At 36.5% G+C, this 16,829-nt stretch overlaps 1 protein-coding gene across 9 annotated transcripts in view; it reads right to left on the bottom strand.

Annotated features, from left to right (window-relative positions):
* The window catches only part of NAALADL2 (N-acetylated alpha-linked acidic dipeptidase like 2), a 1,497,545-nt gene that overhangs the window by 907,706 nt on the left and 573,010 nt on the right, over nt 1-16,829 (bottom strand). The window lies entirely within an intron of this gene.

The following is a 16,829-nucleotide window of genomic DNA, read 5'->3' as shown; positions in this document are numbered from 1 at the left end:
ATGACTGGGATCGAGATAAACACACTACTATATACAAAATAGGTAACTAATAAGTACCTACTGTATAGCACAGGGAACTCTACTCAATACTCTGTAATGACCTATATGAGAAAAGAATCTAAAAAACAGTGGATATATGTGTATGTATAACTGATTCACTTTGCTGTACAGCAGAAACTAATACAACATTCTAATCAAATACACTCCAATAAAACTCTTTAAAAAAATTATCTGTAAATGCAATCATTTAAAACGAAAACACAACTTTTCAACATTAAGCTTTTTAATACTAATTTTGATGGCAAAAACAGGGTTTTAGAAAAATTATTATACAAACTCCTAAATTTGTTATAAAATTATTTCTCTCAATAAAAACCTTTTAAATACATGTATATAGATTCTTGCATTGATAACCAAAATACAGTCTAGATATCACTAACTTCTTCTAAAGAACACAGAGTAAAATGTTTTTCTTTAGAAAAACCAAAATAGTTACATTGTACCTAATATTTATGTTAAATCAGCATATACTCTTACTGCCTAATGACTATACTACTTGGTCCCTGTTTTCACTTTATTAGGATTAAAAACATGGTTCTCTTTTATAGTGGTATATTACCAAATTAGCATTTTAATATACATAATGATGGTATGTGGAGTTTTCATCCTTTGGGTAACACTCTTACAAAAATTAAGTACTAAGTTTGAAAAACACTAATGAAAATTATTACCTCCTCTGTTCTCACTCCACCCTCTAGGACAGTGGTTCTCAAAGTATGATCTTAGGACCAGGACATCAGCATCACCTGAGAATTACCAGAAATGAAATTTCTATGCCCACCCCATCCTCAGTCAGAAACTTTGGGACTGAGGCCCAACAAGATGTGCTTTAATATGCTCTCCAGGTGGTTCTGAGGCAGCTAAAGTTTGAACTGCTGCTCCAGACAAAATTTAGCACAAGCATTTGGTCATCATTAGATTGATTTTTTATATTAGAAAAATACCATAAAAATGTTGCACTTGGGCTTACTTTTTTCACAAAATAAGTACATTTAAGGATAAAATAAAGCATTTATTTTTTAAAAATAACAAGGGACTTCTCTGGTGGTGCAGTGGTTAAGAACCCGCCTGCCAATGCAGGGGACACGGGTTCAAGCCCTGGTCCGGGAAGATTCCACAAGCCGCAGAGTAACTAAGCTCGTGTGCCACAACTACTGAGCCTGTGCTCTAGAACCTGTGAGCCACAACTACTGAGCCCTCGTGCCACAACTATTGAAGCCCACACCCTAGAGCCCATGCTCCAGAACAACAGAAGCCACCACAATAAGAAGCACATGCAGGGCTTCCCTGGTAGCACAGCGGTTGAGAATCTGCCTGCTAATGCAGGGGACACGGGTTCGAGCCCTGGTCTGGGAAGATCCCACATGCCGCGGAGCAACTAGGCCCATGAGCCACAACTACTGAGCCTGCACGTCTGGAGCCTGTGCTCCGCAACAAGAAAGGCCGCGATAGTGAGAGGCCCGCGCACCATGACGAAGAGTGGCCCCTGCTTGCCACAACTAGAGAAGGCCCTCGCACAGAAACGAAGACCCAACACAGCCAAAAATAAATTAATTAATTAATTTTAAAAAAAGTAACATGTTCAAGTACAATTGGTGTGTTTTAAAAAAAAAGCACACGCACCACCATGAAGAGTGGCCTCCACTCGCCACAACTAGAGAAAGCCTGCGCAGCAACGAAGACCCAATGCAACCAAAAATAAATAAATAAATAAAAGTATTTTTAAAAATAAATAACGAAAAAAAATCCTTTTCCTGGGGCTTCCCTGGTGGCGCAGTGGTTGGGAGTCCGCCTGCCGATGCAGGGGACGCTGATTCGTGCCCCGGTCCGGGAAGATCCCACATGCCACGGAGCGGCTGGGCCCGTGAGCCGTGGCCGCTGGGCCTGCGCGTCCAGAGCCTGTGCTCCGCAGCGGGAGAGGACACAGCAGTGAGAGGCCCGCGTACCGCAAAAAAAATAAATAAATAAATAAATAAATAAAAATCCTTTTCCTTTATACCAGTTTTTACTAAGCTGAGAGTACTCAGTTTGCTCAATGTAAGAATATAATTTTCTAGTGACTCTGTAAGTAATGATGGCTTGACCGGCATGGCACTAGAAGGAACCCTAGGAGGTTGAGTGGCTTCCCTTCCCCTACAGCATAAAACGCAAACTCCTCCAAATGGCACACAAAGCTCCCACCACTACCAGAATCCAGTTTTGACTGGGCCACTGGTAGATTGTTAGCCCACATGATTTTTAGTCGGTCTAAGAAACTGCCTGAATTCCTGATTCCAAAATTGGCCTAGAACCAAGCCTCCTGAAGCCTGGGAAATCAGTAATTCTCAAGCTTAGCTGATAATCTGAATCTCTTGGGGGGACTGTTTCTAAAACAAAGTTTCCCAAATCTCATCCCAGACCTAAAATCTGTAGCCCCAGGAATTTTCTTTATGATGACCAGCTGGATACTGCTTCTTGGCCTCACCCAGGAATGGATTAGTATATTCACCTGACCTCCCTAACGCTATTCAGCTGAAGGGTGAAGACAGCTTGTGTGGCTGTTCTTCTTCCAGATTTTTCTACAACTGGATTAGCGTCACCTGTTCTCTGCAAACCTAGTAGGTAAATGTATTTTTAGCACCTCATTTCTCCCAACTACTCTGGTCTAAAGCAACCTACTTACTTCAACCTACTTACTCTCAGTCTGATACTTGTTAACTTGTAAACTGGTCCAAATTTACTAGCAGTGCCATTGGTTACATACATATCACTATCTTTTTTCTGGCCCCTAGGGTAACATTTCTTACACTATAAAAGAAATTAACTAGGCACCTCTAAGACTTGGGAGAGGGGAGAGGCATCACAGAATGCTTAATTTGTATCCAAGACTATTTACCTTTAAAATCTAATTTCTATCTAAGATAATGGGTTATATATAAAATTAATCGTCTTTCTAATAATTGTGACTACATTGAAATAGAAATTGTACAGTGATGAGATTAACTGTGCCAAAAATAAAATTTAAAAAACCTGTAAGGAACTGATTTACTCATCCACAGAAGGCTATACACACATAAGAATATATAAGTCATATGCTCACAGCATCCAGAAAGAAAAGACTTAATTAAAATATATAAAAATATGTTTTCGGTTTTGTTGACTGTAAAATGCAAACAGTAATAACAATTTGACAAAGGAACTTTTCAATATTTCAGAAACTACATCCCATCTTTTAGTAAAAATACCTGTTCAACTGATTTAGAGGTGGCTGTTAAAAGCCCCAAGGGCCCTGTACACTTAGCAGGAAGATGAAATGATTTTTCTCTCTGCTTTCCTTCTACCTCAGACTCCCAATCACAAAGAACTATGTTTGTTCTATGAAGAAACAAAACAAAACAAAAAAAGCCTTCCACCAGCTGTATTTGAGTTTAGAAGCAGGTCTAAATAATTTGGAAAAGCCCTGGGGTAAACAACATTCCACATAACGGCAAGAGAAATGACACATACATGCACAACTTTAGACAATGTTCAAATCAAATGAATCATTCAAGGAGTATTTCCTGCATATCCAATATATGTCCAGTTCTAGGTTTGGTTAAGATTCTGGGATGTATAAGATAGCGCTCCTGCATTCTGGAAAGTACGATCTAGTTATGGAGACAAGAATTACTCATAACGAACAAGAGAAGAATAAGGAAAGACCACTCACCCCATAAAGTGAATCACGAGAGGTGGTAGCAGAGATGAAAGTACCAGAGGGCAGAGAAGGCAGTGATCAGCGTGGCTGACGTCCTCTTGGACTGCTCCACAACGCTGGGGGATTGTGGGTAGGCCCTAAAGAGCTTCAGATCTCAAACAGGCCTAATCAAAGGGAGAGGCATTCCAGGTGGGAACAGTAGTGAACAAAGATAAAGAGGAGATAATGAGCAGGGAACCTGGCAAGCTGGAAACACAGGATTTAATTTCAGAGCAGTAGTAGGTATTTAAGGCTATTACACAGCTCATCTTAACCACAATAGATGTTTCAAGGTGTACTGCAAACTCAGTTTACTGCTTTAAGCCAAATGCTGTTGCAACATCTTACAAATTAACTTAGGAATCATGATTTTTAAATGTTCTGAAGATGGCTTATGGCAGCAGCATTATTTCCAAATAAGCCCAAAGACTTCTTTTAAAGCAAAGCAAAAAATAACTACAGTTGACCCTCAGTAGTTCCAGGTTCTGCATCTATGGTTTCAGCCAACCTTGAATGCAGAACCCGCAGACACCTAGGGCCAACTCTACTTTGCTATTTTATAGAAGGGACTTGAGCATCTGCAGATTTTGGTTTCCACAGGGGTCCTGGAAACAATCCCCAGTTAATATGAGAGAAGACTGTATTTTGACTTCTTAAACCTAAAATAAAATGAAATATATATACACCAAATTTTATGCATATGTATGTATATAACTTCTTGAAAAGTCTTTTCCAGCTTCCTATTAACATGGAGACTTGTAATTGTCTCAGATGGAAGTTTGACCAGTAGATACTGTGAAAGCATCAACCCAGCTTCTAAAGTCACACCATTTCTCAGATTGGAGTGTTTTAGGAGACCCCAATTCCCCCAGGCTGACAACCTTTCTCTCTTCTTTATACTTTGTATGTGTATGTAGACTACTGATCTTACATTATTTTGTCATTTATTCACTCATTTTAACAAACATTTACTGAACACCTACTATGTGCCAGGCACTTGAAATATAAGAGGGAGCCAAAGAAACATGATCCCTTTTCAGAAGGAGGTTAAATCTTGAGAAGAAGGCAGATTGAAAGTGAAAATTAAAATAGATAATTATAAATTGTGGTCAGTGCTATGGAAGAAACAATCATGGAGCTGAAATACAGTCAGCATGTAGTGTAGTGTCAAGAGCATTTTCACTGGGCCTGCTCCCTAATCCTGACTTGACCACTTACTAGCTCTTTGATCTTGGACAAGTTATTAGTGTTTTTCTGCTCAGTAGCTTCAACTGATAATTGGGGATAATAGGAGTATCTTACCTCATAGAGCCATTATGAATATTAAATGATAAAATGTAAATTACCCAGAAGACTGCCTAACATGTAATAAAAACATAGAAATAACCCTCAGTATAATTTCTACAACCTTCCATTACACTCAAACGATGGCAGGAGGAAGCACCTACTGCAAATAAATTTCATTTTATTCTTTTTTTTTTTGCTGGTGACACCGGGGAGTATTTTGAGACAGTAATTTACTATTTTCACAGTCATACATACTATATTCTGATGGACAGTTTTATAGTTGAGAGTAAACAACTTTAAGGGCCCCTTTGATGCTGAACACCTGATTTTTTTCAAGTGGAATAATGGTCATTTGGGGAATAATAGCCACAGAAACAAACACCCAACATTGAGCTTAAATAATTGGGTTCAAGAACATTACAGGGTATTAGGAAAAGTAAGGAATGAGCCAATAGGTAAATGTACAAGGAAAGAGGTGGCTGGACTCCCAGAAAGGTGAACTAAGGCAGATTAGTGAAAGGAGTTTTGTTGTATTCAGGAAGGCTTACTTAAATCAGGAAAAGAAAAAAAAAAAACCCACAGGTAAAGATTATCTTATTCTAATCAGAGGTGGACTAGAATTGAGCTCTTGAAACTTGAATGTGTGAATCACCTGGGGAATCTTGTTAAAAGGCAGATTCTGATTGATAAGGTCTGGGTGAGCCCTGAGATTAGACAAGGATACTTCATTATTCAGCATAGAAAGAGTTAAGCAGCATCAGCATCACCTGGGAGCTGGGTCGAAATGAAGATTCCCAGGCCCTGTCCCTGTCTACTCAACAAGAATCTGAATCAGAATCTGATAACCAGATTTCCAAGCGATTCCTAGGCACATTCAAGTTTAAGAGGCACTGCAATCAAAGCTGGGGCTATTTATTGAGAGTGATCAAATTGTCCTGGTTGGCCTGGAACCTTCCCAGTTTTGGCACTGTTAACTCTGCCGTCTGGGGAAATCCCTGAGCCTCAGCCAAACTGGGACAAAGACGTTGGTCACCCTGGCTACTGATTCCATAAATGGGACTAGAGTTTTCTATGCATGCTGTAGTGTGTTAAAAGTCACGGCTGCGGGCTTTCCTGGTGGTGCAGTGGTTGAGAGTCCGCCTGCCAATGCAGGGGATACGGGTTCGTGCCCCGGTCCGGGAAGATCCCACATGCCGCGGAGCGGCTGGGCCCGTGGGCCATGGCCGCTGGGCCTGCGCGTCCGGAGCCTGTGCTTCGCGGCGGGAGAGGCCACAGCTGTGAGAGGCCCGCGTACCGCAAAAAGGAAAAAGAAAAAAAAAAAGTCACGGCTGTGATACAGTGCAATTAGCATATTGTTTCCCATCTTCTGCCAGCTGCATAGACTTGAGCAAATCACTTCGCCTCGCCACGCCTTACTTTCCTTATATATAAAATTAAAATGATACCTACTTCACAGGGTAGTTTTAAGGATTAAACGAGTTATAACGTAATTGAGCATGGTCTGCATACAAAAGTTTTTAAATGTTAGGTATTATTATTGAGAGTTCTTATCATGAAATAAGGGACTGAAATCTCTTTGTTTTCCAGGCTATAAGAATAACTGATTATGATTATGGACTCAGGCTTCTACTCAGGATAGGAAAGAAGAAAAGAATGAGAAGAAAACAAAAAAAGGAAAGAGAAAGAATAAAGAAGTGAGTGTGGTGGGAAGGATACACAGGTTAAAATTACTACTCCAGCAGCAGGTACTAGTCTAGCAAGATTATTTCCACTAGAGGTTTGGAAGTGGCTCATGCTCTTTCCCTGAAATACTGTATATGTCCTTTCTCATTCTTGAGCTACAATGGGAGAGTGGAGTGGGTGTGATGGAGATTGCATGTCTGGCAAAGCTGAAAATATTTACTCTCTGGCCCATCATAGAAAATGGTGGCCAACTCTTGATCTATAGAATCTTAGCAAGAGTTCCAAAAAGATCCTACGGCCTAGTCAGGCTGAGCACAGGCTTGTCAATACTTCTACTGTAGTACCATGCTATGTTTACTGATCTGTCTTCCCCTGACGAGCCAAATGCGTCTCAAGGGAAGGGATCATGTCTTCTCTCTCCTCCTGTCTCCAGAGCCTAACAAAGAACCTGGTTCATAAGAGCTGGTCAATAAATGCATGTTGAACTGAACTGAGCTACAAGTTGAAGTTTATGTATATTACATATTTTAGATGTAGGGCAGGGCAGTGAACTACAAAAGTAATTTATATTTCTTTTAATATGTACTAGATCCTCTGATGAAAGCTGACTTCTGAGCTAACAGCTAATTTGCTATTTTTTATGTTTCTCAAATCTACCTATCTGGCACACCAATGAAAGGTAGTTAAAACCAAGAAGTTCTCCATCTGAAGTGAGAAAGCATTCTTGCATCCTCCTGCAAAATCTAATAAAACCTACAAAGTAAAAGGTTATATATAAAAATAACAATTGGCTAATAATTTTATTATTGAAAAATGCCTGTGTCAAATGCCTGCCTTAGTTAGCATGTACTTCCAGGAGCTAATTAGTTAACGGTACTCTAAGTACTTACCAGGAACGATTCAGAAGCCTGACTTCCGTATGTATTTATTATTCCATAAATAAGTCTTAGCCACAATTAAATTCCTTGCTATTTTGATAAAGTTACCATACTGTTTTAATATCAAGGAATAATATGGCCAGTGGTACTAATTAGGGGGCTATTCTACAAATAACTGATGCACTTAAGAGTAAGCATTGCAAGAAATATGCTTTCTTCAGTAAATTGGAGTACAAATATTTAATACATTTCAAATAAAGCTAATAATTGTCAAGGCCAAGACTCCTTAAGAAAAGCATGTGCAGTATAAAAAGACAATTCTACAAATAAATCTTTGGAGAGAAAATTTAAAATATTTATCTTTTAAACATATAATTTTCTCCTTACTAGCTACTGTTGTTAGCCTGCTTTTTAATGTTAATAAAGTAAACTTAATTTTGGAAAAATTTATAATGCCAGACCTGTAGATGGGAGAAAAATATATTAAATTTATGTTAAAATCCTTGATACAAAATAGAGTAAATGCCTTCTAAGCTAAATTATTTTGCTTCAATTCCAAAGTAAAGGAAATAGGGAATGTGCTCCCTAAATGCTGAAAAACGAGTAGTAAAATTTTCAACAATTGTGTTTACACTTTTATGTTTAAAAATTTAATTGAATGTTTTGGCCTTTTACAATCATCATAAAGTTACAATCTTTAAATTGGTATTTCTCAGGCAGGATCAACTCTACAGATATTAGATTTTCTTCTAAAAGTTCAGTATTTCTACAGGTTGATAAATGGTTTTCCTTCTAATAGATGATTAGTCTTCATTGCTGCTAGCATAAACAGATACAATTTGACATTAGTATTGCAGACAGGGATTTAGCTCTGAAGTGCATATACAAATAGATGAACATATAGGTTTTGCCTGGAGTGGGAGGTGATTCTCAATAAAAAAAAAAAATTTGTGCTTTCTCAGACACAGAAAAACATCTAGCCAAAAAGTGAATCTCCCATGTGTTGAAATGTTACTTTACCTCTAGGTATTTCAGCAGACCCGGATCCAACATGCAGATTATTCCCAGGATTCATGTGAAAATTTATAAGCTGAAGATGTGTAATAGTTATGTTGATTTGAATATGAAAGTCAAAATGTATCAAAGTTTTGTTTAAAATTCTGTTGACTTACACCAAAATTCAGTGATGGAGGGCAACTGGATTACACATCAGGAAATCTAAGTGAAGTCCCAAGATTCACTCTTTGCAAGCCTACCTATTGCAGGCCCTTGAGGAAGTCCTTTTCCTTCTTTGAACCTGAGTTTCCTCAGGCGTAAAATGAGGTGTTTTGCTTAGAAGACAAATAACATCCAACTAGAGCATATCTGCAATTCGAATCCTACAAATTGACCTTTATGTGTTTGGCGGGATAGGGATATGTTTCCAGTAAATACGTCCCAGTGTTTGGCTCCCTTCATTTCCTTATCTGTAAAATGGGGTGATAATAGAGCACCTTGTTGATGGTTGTAAGTGTCAAATGAATATATGTGTCACGTACAAAGCATAATGCCTGCCATATAGTTAGTGCTACATATATGTTTGCTATTATTATTATTATTATTATTATTATAGAAAACAAATGAGGTAATTTTCAACACCAGGTGCTATTTATTTTTGGAATAGATTAGGAATAAGAATAAAAGGAATTTTCAGATAATGTCACTCACATTGACTAGAACTTTAATGATGCCAAAGTATAAAGCATGAAAATAACCTTAATCCAAGGAAACATGATTAAACATACCAGTTCAGTTATCTACACTAATCGTCACCATCTTTTTTGTTTTACCCCTTCTTTTCCCCTTCGACTTTTGGTTAAATCTTCCGCTCTTTTGTCTTTTACCCTTTTCTCAATTTAGCATTTTCTCTTTTTGCTATTTTTATAATCATTTACTCTCTTCTTTAAGCATTAGTGGTCTTTACCTGTCTGACATTATTGCAGATAATTGCTTGAGGGTACAAATGAAAACCAACAAATAAAACAGGCTTTAGAATGAGCTCTCAATTATCAAATCTCTACTAGTTTTCTGTAAGGTAGGCATACAACTCAAGAGGAGGGAGCAGAAGTACCCAGGTAGGCAACTCTAAAAGCATTCAGTGTGCCCCAGCCTTAACTCAGTATGTTCTAAAAAGATGACAGGGAATATAGGTAAATCAAGCTATTTGATTAAAGAAAGGTTGGTCAACAGAATTTACATTGTATAAAAATGGTAATATATATCTGGTTTTCTTAAAATTCAGTAGTCTTTAATACAAAGAAAATTGTTCGGTGTGTACTCTAGTGCAATGGGCAACTGCATCTTTGGTGAACCCGCCCCCCCTTTCTAATTCTCCTCTCTTTGTCCCAGGACACATAGTCAGCTGAAAGTGGCTCTATTTGAATATTTTTTTTATATGTTACTGTTAACCATATAACACTGCCTCTTGTCTGGATTACTCAACCAATCCACAATGGGTTTATTATTAGATTTTGAAGTAAATCACTTCATCTCTGTATTTTTACAAATTTTTTAAGTCACAGCATATGAGCAATTTAAAGGTTTAGATTTTTAAAATTCCAGTTGATCTGCAACCTATTTGAATACAAGATATCCTAGTAGAAAATGCTATAATATGTTTTTATCTCATTTCTTAAGTGTAACTTTTAAAAGCCCTGTGAACAATTCCATTACTCATTACCTGTTGTATTCTGAGAAGTGTAATTGAAGTCAGAAAATTATGTGATGAAAGTATGAGGTCTGAAAAACCTGCAATTCATCAACACAATAGAACAGAAAAGCTAACACAAACAACTTTCCCTAAGCAAATGATGTGCTTGTTCATTAGGGAAAAAAAGCTTAACAGAAGTTTTCCTCTTTTGAGAGAAAAAAGCTAACTAAAAAGGAAATTATACAGTTTCAGATATCATATTTTCTCATCACATTTTTTTGCCATTCTTTTTCTAGTTTTTTTTTCCTTTCCTCTGCCTTTTTACTTTGTTCCTAAACTGCCAGAATCAGTAAATATTATAGGATAAGGTAAACATAGCTTTCTAAACCCTGAAGCATACACAGGCAAAGAATCACCCTTCAGTTCGGTCTGTCCACCTCTGATGAGGTTAGTACAAAAGCAATTTTTAAAATAGTACTTAACACTGACAAGTGATAAATATTATAAAGGAACTACAAAAAGAATAGTTGACAGCTTAAGCAGATAATAAACATGTTGTAAGCTCTATAAACTGTGAACATGATTCTTAGAAAAATGATATATTAAAATCTGTCTTTAAATCAAATTAAAACTTTGACAATTTCTAAACTGAAATTGACTCAGGTTAATGAAATCACAGTCTGGTTAAGGAAATTCACATTGTTTTCTTTTGTATTAATCATAGAACAGCTAGATAATCTCTCTGCAGATGAAATCCTGTAATTTTATATCAGCAGATCCACATCTTGTGATTTTTCCAATCCCTTTATAGAAGAAATTTTGGTGAACTAGCCTCTATTACCACTCATTTTTTGCTGTACTCTTACATATTGGTCTTCATCATTTGAATTTTAATATACTAAAGTGTGTTAATACCTAAAAGAATGGAAGAGTTTAATTTGTAGAATAAGTAAAATATACAATGTTAATAAAATTCAGAAATTTAAGTGTCAAGCAAAATGTGATATTGGTGTACCTGTATATGAGGTAATTATTCCAAAAAAATTATCATTGTTACCTACTAAAAATAGTCTATTTTGTTTTTTGGTTGTAATATTTCAAAGGGTCAAGAATATTTAGAAATATGGAATGGCATGGAGAGATGAATATTAAATGAATTACTGCTTCCGATTTTATGCCCAGGACATCTTTTCCCCTCTTCTTCTGAGGACCTTCACATCATTCTGCCAGCCTTTAATATATACATGGTTAGAATCAAGTATTCACAAACACCAAACCAAATACTATTTTCAGTTACAATGCCATGCAGATAAAAGATTTGGACATAGACCTGCTATTTTTTTTGCAATTTTGTGTGTTATGTGTTGTACTGAATAGTCTCTTAGTCTCTCTCTCTCTCTCTCTCACACACACACAAACACACACACACACACACACACACACACACACACCCCAATTCACAGCCACCCGGAGCCTGTGAATGTGACCTTATTGGAAATAGAGTCTTTGTAAATGTAATCAAGTTACGATGAGGTCATACTGGAGTAGGGTGAGCCCATAATCTAAAAGTCTGATGTCCTATAAAATGAAGGAAAGTTGGACACAGAAACAGAGACAAACAGGGAGAATGCCATGCGATGATGGAGGCAGAGACTGGAATGACGTGTCCACGAGCCAAGGAATGTCAAGGATTGCCAGCAGCACCAAACGCCAAGGGAAAGGCATGAAACACTCTCCTCTGCAATCTTTAGCGAGATTATGGCCCTGCTGACATCTTGATTTCAGACTACTAGTCTCCGGGACTGCAGTAGAATAAGTTTCTGTTGTTTTAAGCCACAAAGTTTATGGTGCTTTTTCTCAATAGCCCTGGAAAACTAATACACATAATATTTTTTTAATTCCTTATTTTTCTTATCTCTTAATAGCAATGACTTACACATCTTTCTATGCAGGCTGTATCCTCATACTTATCTATACAGATAAAAATCCTCAGCAGGAATGGAGGTTTCTCCATGAATGCCACTGTGTCATCTCCTTTAAGAAGTCTCTCCTGATCTCTGTGACTTGGGCAATTCCCTTATCTTAGTGTCCCATGTCATTTGGTACAACTGCCATTCTATATTTGTTGAAGTTTTTCTCACTCACTTGAAGAGACACCCCATGAGAACAGATACTTGATTTGCTTCTGCTTGCTCCTGTATCCCCAGCATCTAGCACACTTCTTGGCGCATAATAGGGAGAAAAATGGTAAACAAATGAATGCATGTTAACATTTTCTCATGTCTCCAATTATAAATCCTCATTTTTCCTTTTGAATTGCATAATGTTTTTAGAACTTCTCGTAATATACTTATCTCCTTTCTTCAGCCCCTATTATTCTACATCACAGGGATTCTTAACAAGAAAGGTTTGTTTTTTCCAAAATAAATATGCCTGACTTCCTTCCCTCCCACCCCAGTTATATTCTCCTGAGAGAAAAGAACATAGATGTGTGTGGGAGGTTTTGCTGTTTTTGTTTTTAAAACCTCCTTTGTGTTCTTTATATGCCTCATTTTCTTCCTCTCTGGTAGAGGGGACTAGAAGAAAAGAGTAGACCTGGTATCGAGCCCTAGAGTTCCAGCACTTTCTAGTAAAATAAAGCAGAATGGTTCATTTACTGCCTCTCTACGCATCCATCAAAAAATATCCTGATTCATACAATTCTATGTTTAAAAAGATATATCTCTGTACTGAAATACTTAGAGACATGCATGGCTATATTTGATATATTTCTTTTAATTTTTATTCCAAAGCAGACTAATATACTCTTCAATCAGTGAATCTTAGTCAGTTTCTAAATAGTATATTACCATAAATTTCCATGCTTTGAATATCATTTTTCCTAAGAAAACTTTTAAGAAGTTGATTGTTATTTTAGGGCCATTAGAAAATTGAAGAACATATTTATAAACTTAAGAAATAATCTGAAAGAAATGAAGGAGAAATGATGATAAAATCAAGTCTCCAAAATGAATTTCTATTTTTGTTAAAATAAGTGTAAAAATGCACTGAGTTAGTATGAATGGAAGTGCAGGAAATACAAACGCACAAGAAGAACATCTTACCCAATAATAGATATTATCTGTACCAAAAAAAAAAAGTACATTACCTTGTGAGTTTAAAATATTTACTGGACTTGGAAACAAGAAAACTTTCTTGAGTGTTTCATTATTAGTAAACGCAAGAAATTACATTGCTTCAAATCAACAATGATCTTATCACAACTGATCCTCACTTTTTTCCAGCTCTTATTCCACAATAACAGAAAATCAGCCTTCAAGTCTGTCTATGAGGAGTTGTAGGTTAAGCTCAACAAGTTTAAAGGTGGTTCTCAAAGCACTACATACAAAAATGATAAAACCCTACATGCTAATTGTTCTTAAATCAATTTGCATCATATCTATTGCCATATCCTCAGAGTCACAGGTGTATTTTGTTAAGCCTTGAACTAATTTTTTTAATTAATTTATTTTATTTTTGGCTGTGTTGGGGCTTCGTTGCTGCACGCGGGCTTTTCTCTAGTTGCGGCAAGCGGGGGCTACTCTTCGTTGCAGTACATGGGCTTCTCATTGCGGTGGCTTCTCTTGCTGCAGAGCACGGGCTCTAGGCACACAGGCTTCAGTAGTTGTGGCACGCGGGCTCAGTAGTTGTGGTGCACGGGCTTAGTTGCTCCACGGCATGTGGGATCTTCCCGGACCAGGGCTCAAAACTGTAGCCACTGCATTGGCAGGCAGATACTCAGCCACTGCACCACCAGGGAAGCCCTGAACTAAATTTTAATAGGTCACTAGATATCAAAATTAACTGTTCTAATGGATCATTCTAGGATACTAACTATGCCATGTAAGCCATGTACTGCTTAGTAAAGTAAAATAGTAAACTATGATTTATTTTATAATTTAAATGTATTCAGGTCAATTTTAATATGATGTTTTCAATGACTATGAGGATTTTCATTGACTCAGATCTACTACCAGGGAAACTTACAGAAAAATAAGGCTAGAAGCACTGCATTCATACACACATTGCCTTTCCTGGAGGTTTTACTTAGTCATGTGCAAACATGCACAGTAATCTTACGCATGGTACTTAATTTGAATGCTAATGTTTCCAAACGTAATACTAACTTATCGTAAAGATCATTATGTGTCTATTCTCTCAAGTGAACAATAAGGCTTGTGCTCCACTGTTTCAAATCAATATATTCTCAAGGACAGCATTTATCACTTCTATCTCCATTCAGAAGCATATTTTAATTGCTTAGTCTCTTCTGACTTCTTTCTCCTTCATCTGTCTTCCAGCTTTTTGTTCTTTTGCATATAGATTGATGAGCATCAGAAAAGAAGGCAGGACATATCTGATGGTACTGAATGGCAGCTAATATTCTTATACAAAGTTTAAATAAAACATATGCTGAATGAAGAAAACTAAAAATGGCTCTAAAGAATATACTTCCATAAATATAAGTAAAGCTTCCAGCTCTATTTTCTCCTACACCTTTGAGCAACTAAGCTATTTCAGAGCCCGCATATGGATGCCAAGAATGTGGCCAAGTTATCTGTCATTCAGGTAATATTTTCATAATTTTGACACATCAAGGTATTACCTGGATTATTAGTAATTTTACATATTTTATTAGACCTCAATTTTTAAATTTAAATGTTCATTTTAAAAAGTAATTTTATATCATTACAGAAAATGTAAATCCATAGGTAACCCAAAAAGAAATAAAAGAAAATAAACCAATGATAGTAAATTTTAAATGAATTTTAAATTCTTATAACTAGAATATAAGCTCCATGAAGGCAAGGATTTTGTCTCTTTTATTCATTGTTCTACCCCAAGCACTTATAGTAGTACCTGGTGCATAGTTATTACTTAGTAAAAATGTATTGAATGAATAAAGAATAAATATACTGGAAGGTAAATTGAAAATATTAATCTGTTTTGTGCTTCCGTGCTCCACAAAGATAATTTCCTAAATATCAAGGGTTTTTCTCCCCATAAATTCTTGTTCATCTCAAGGCAAAGGAAGTTCTTGTAAAATGTGATAGAAACTGGTACTTGTGTTCAGTATATACATAAATGCTTATATGTTTATTCACTGAAATTTGTTAATATCTGATAGTGAGCAGGATTTTATAATGTTATTGTTTAATGTTATATTGTCCTAATGTTATTATTGTATAAAGTTCAACGATGCAATTTCCAAGTTGACAAAAGCTATAAGGCAGTGCTTTTCTCTTTTGACTGCAAACAGAATCACTGGCAGAAACTTAAATAATACCAATGCCTGGGTCAACATACTCTGGGCCAATCAAATCAGAATCTACTGGAAACAGGCTACCCAACAATATTGTTTTTAAAAGCTCCCAAATGATTCAAATTGTGCAGACAGTGCCGAGAGCCACCAATCTAGGAGGACAGCAGTGAAAAGACATTTGTCCATGTAGAATATGACCATATATCAGTCTTGAGCTTTTAAAATTTATCTTATCTTTATACCACCCAGCTTTTTCCTCGTTTTATCAACTTTGAAAAGTTCCTCACAGGTTTCCATATATACAAGTTTAAAAAGCTAACCTTATTTAAAACTATCTTCAAAAAAAAACAATCCTTCACTTTAATTTTTTATGTAGAACTTCAATAAAAACCCTCCAACTATCTCTCATATTGTTGGAACTAAAATCTCCTGAATTGGTTTAGAAAATAATATTTATCTCCTATGAGGCACAAAGCTTCATTTTCTCACTCCTTCTCTTTGGCTCAGGATTGGTAATGGATACCGTGTAAATTGTACACTGCATAACATAACGGATAAAATATATTTCAGACATGACAATGTGACAGCAGAGTAGCCCACAGTTGTGCCAACATGATCAGATAAGACAGAAAAATATCCTAGGTTGCCAATAACTTAAGAAACATTAAATCAATAGTTTCATTTTAGGACCAAAGTGGGGATGGGTGTCTGACGGAGGTGTTTTTCAAAGGGATGGAGGGTGCATTCACAGAAATTCAGGTCTCCTACATGAACTCCAAGATCCACCATTTGGATAATGCTCTGTTCTATCCTCATGCAAATTGATTTATCTACATATTACACCATATTTTTTCAACAGGAAATCTGCTTTTGTGGTTCCCATAAGGAATTTATGACCATTGTTATTTAAGGACACCAACTGAATCAACAAAGACTTAGTACATTAGGACAATGGGGGAAAATCCAGGTATATAATTAAAATCAAAAAATTAAAACAGAAAATAAAATGTCCTTACTATATATGAAGGTTACCATTTTCCTTGGCATCAAGGCATGAAACCCTATTACACCTGATTTCTCTATTTCTACATGTAATTAACAACCAAGTCTTACGAAATATACCTTTCCAAAATGTTTTTACCTATCCCAGGTTTACATTCTCACTGCATCACCTCTTCTGGGCCTTGGATTTTCAAGCTTGAATTTCAGTTAGAG

This window comes from Stenella coeruleoalba (assembly GCF_951394435.1).
Source record: "Stenella coeruleoalba genome assembly, chromosome: 5".
Lineage (NCBI taxonomy): Eukaryota > Metazoa > Chordata > Mammalia > Artiodactyla > Delphinidae > Stenella > Stenella coeruleoalba.
This window is presented reverse-complemented; position numbering and strand designations above follow the sequence as displayed.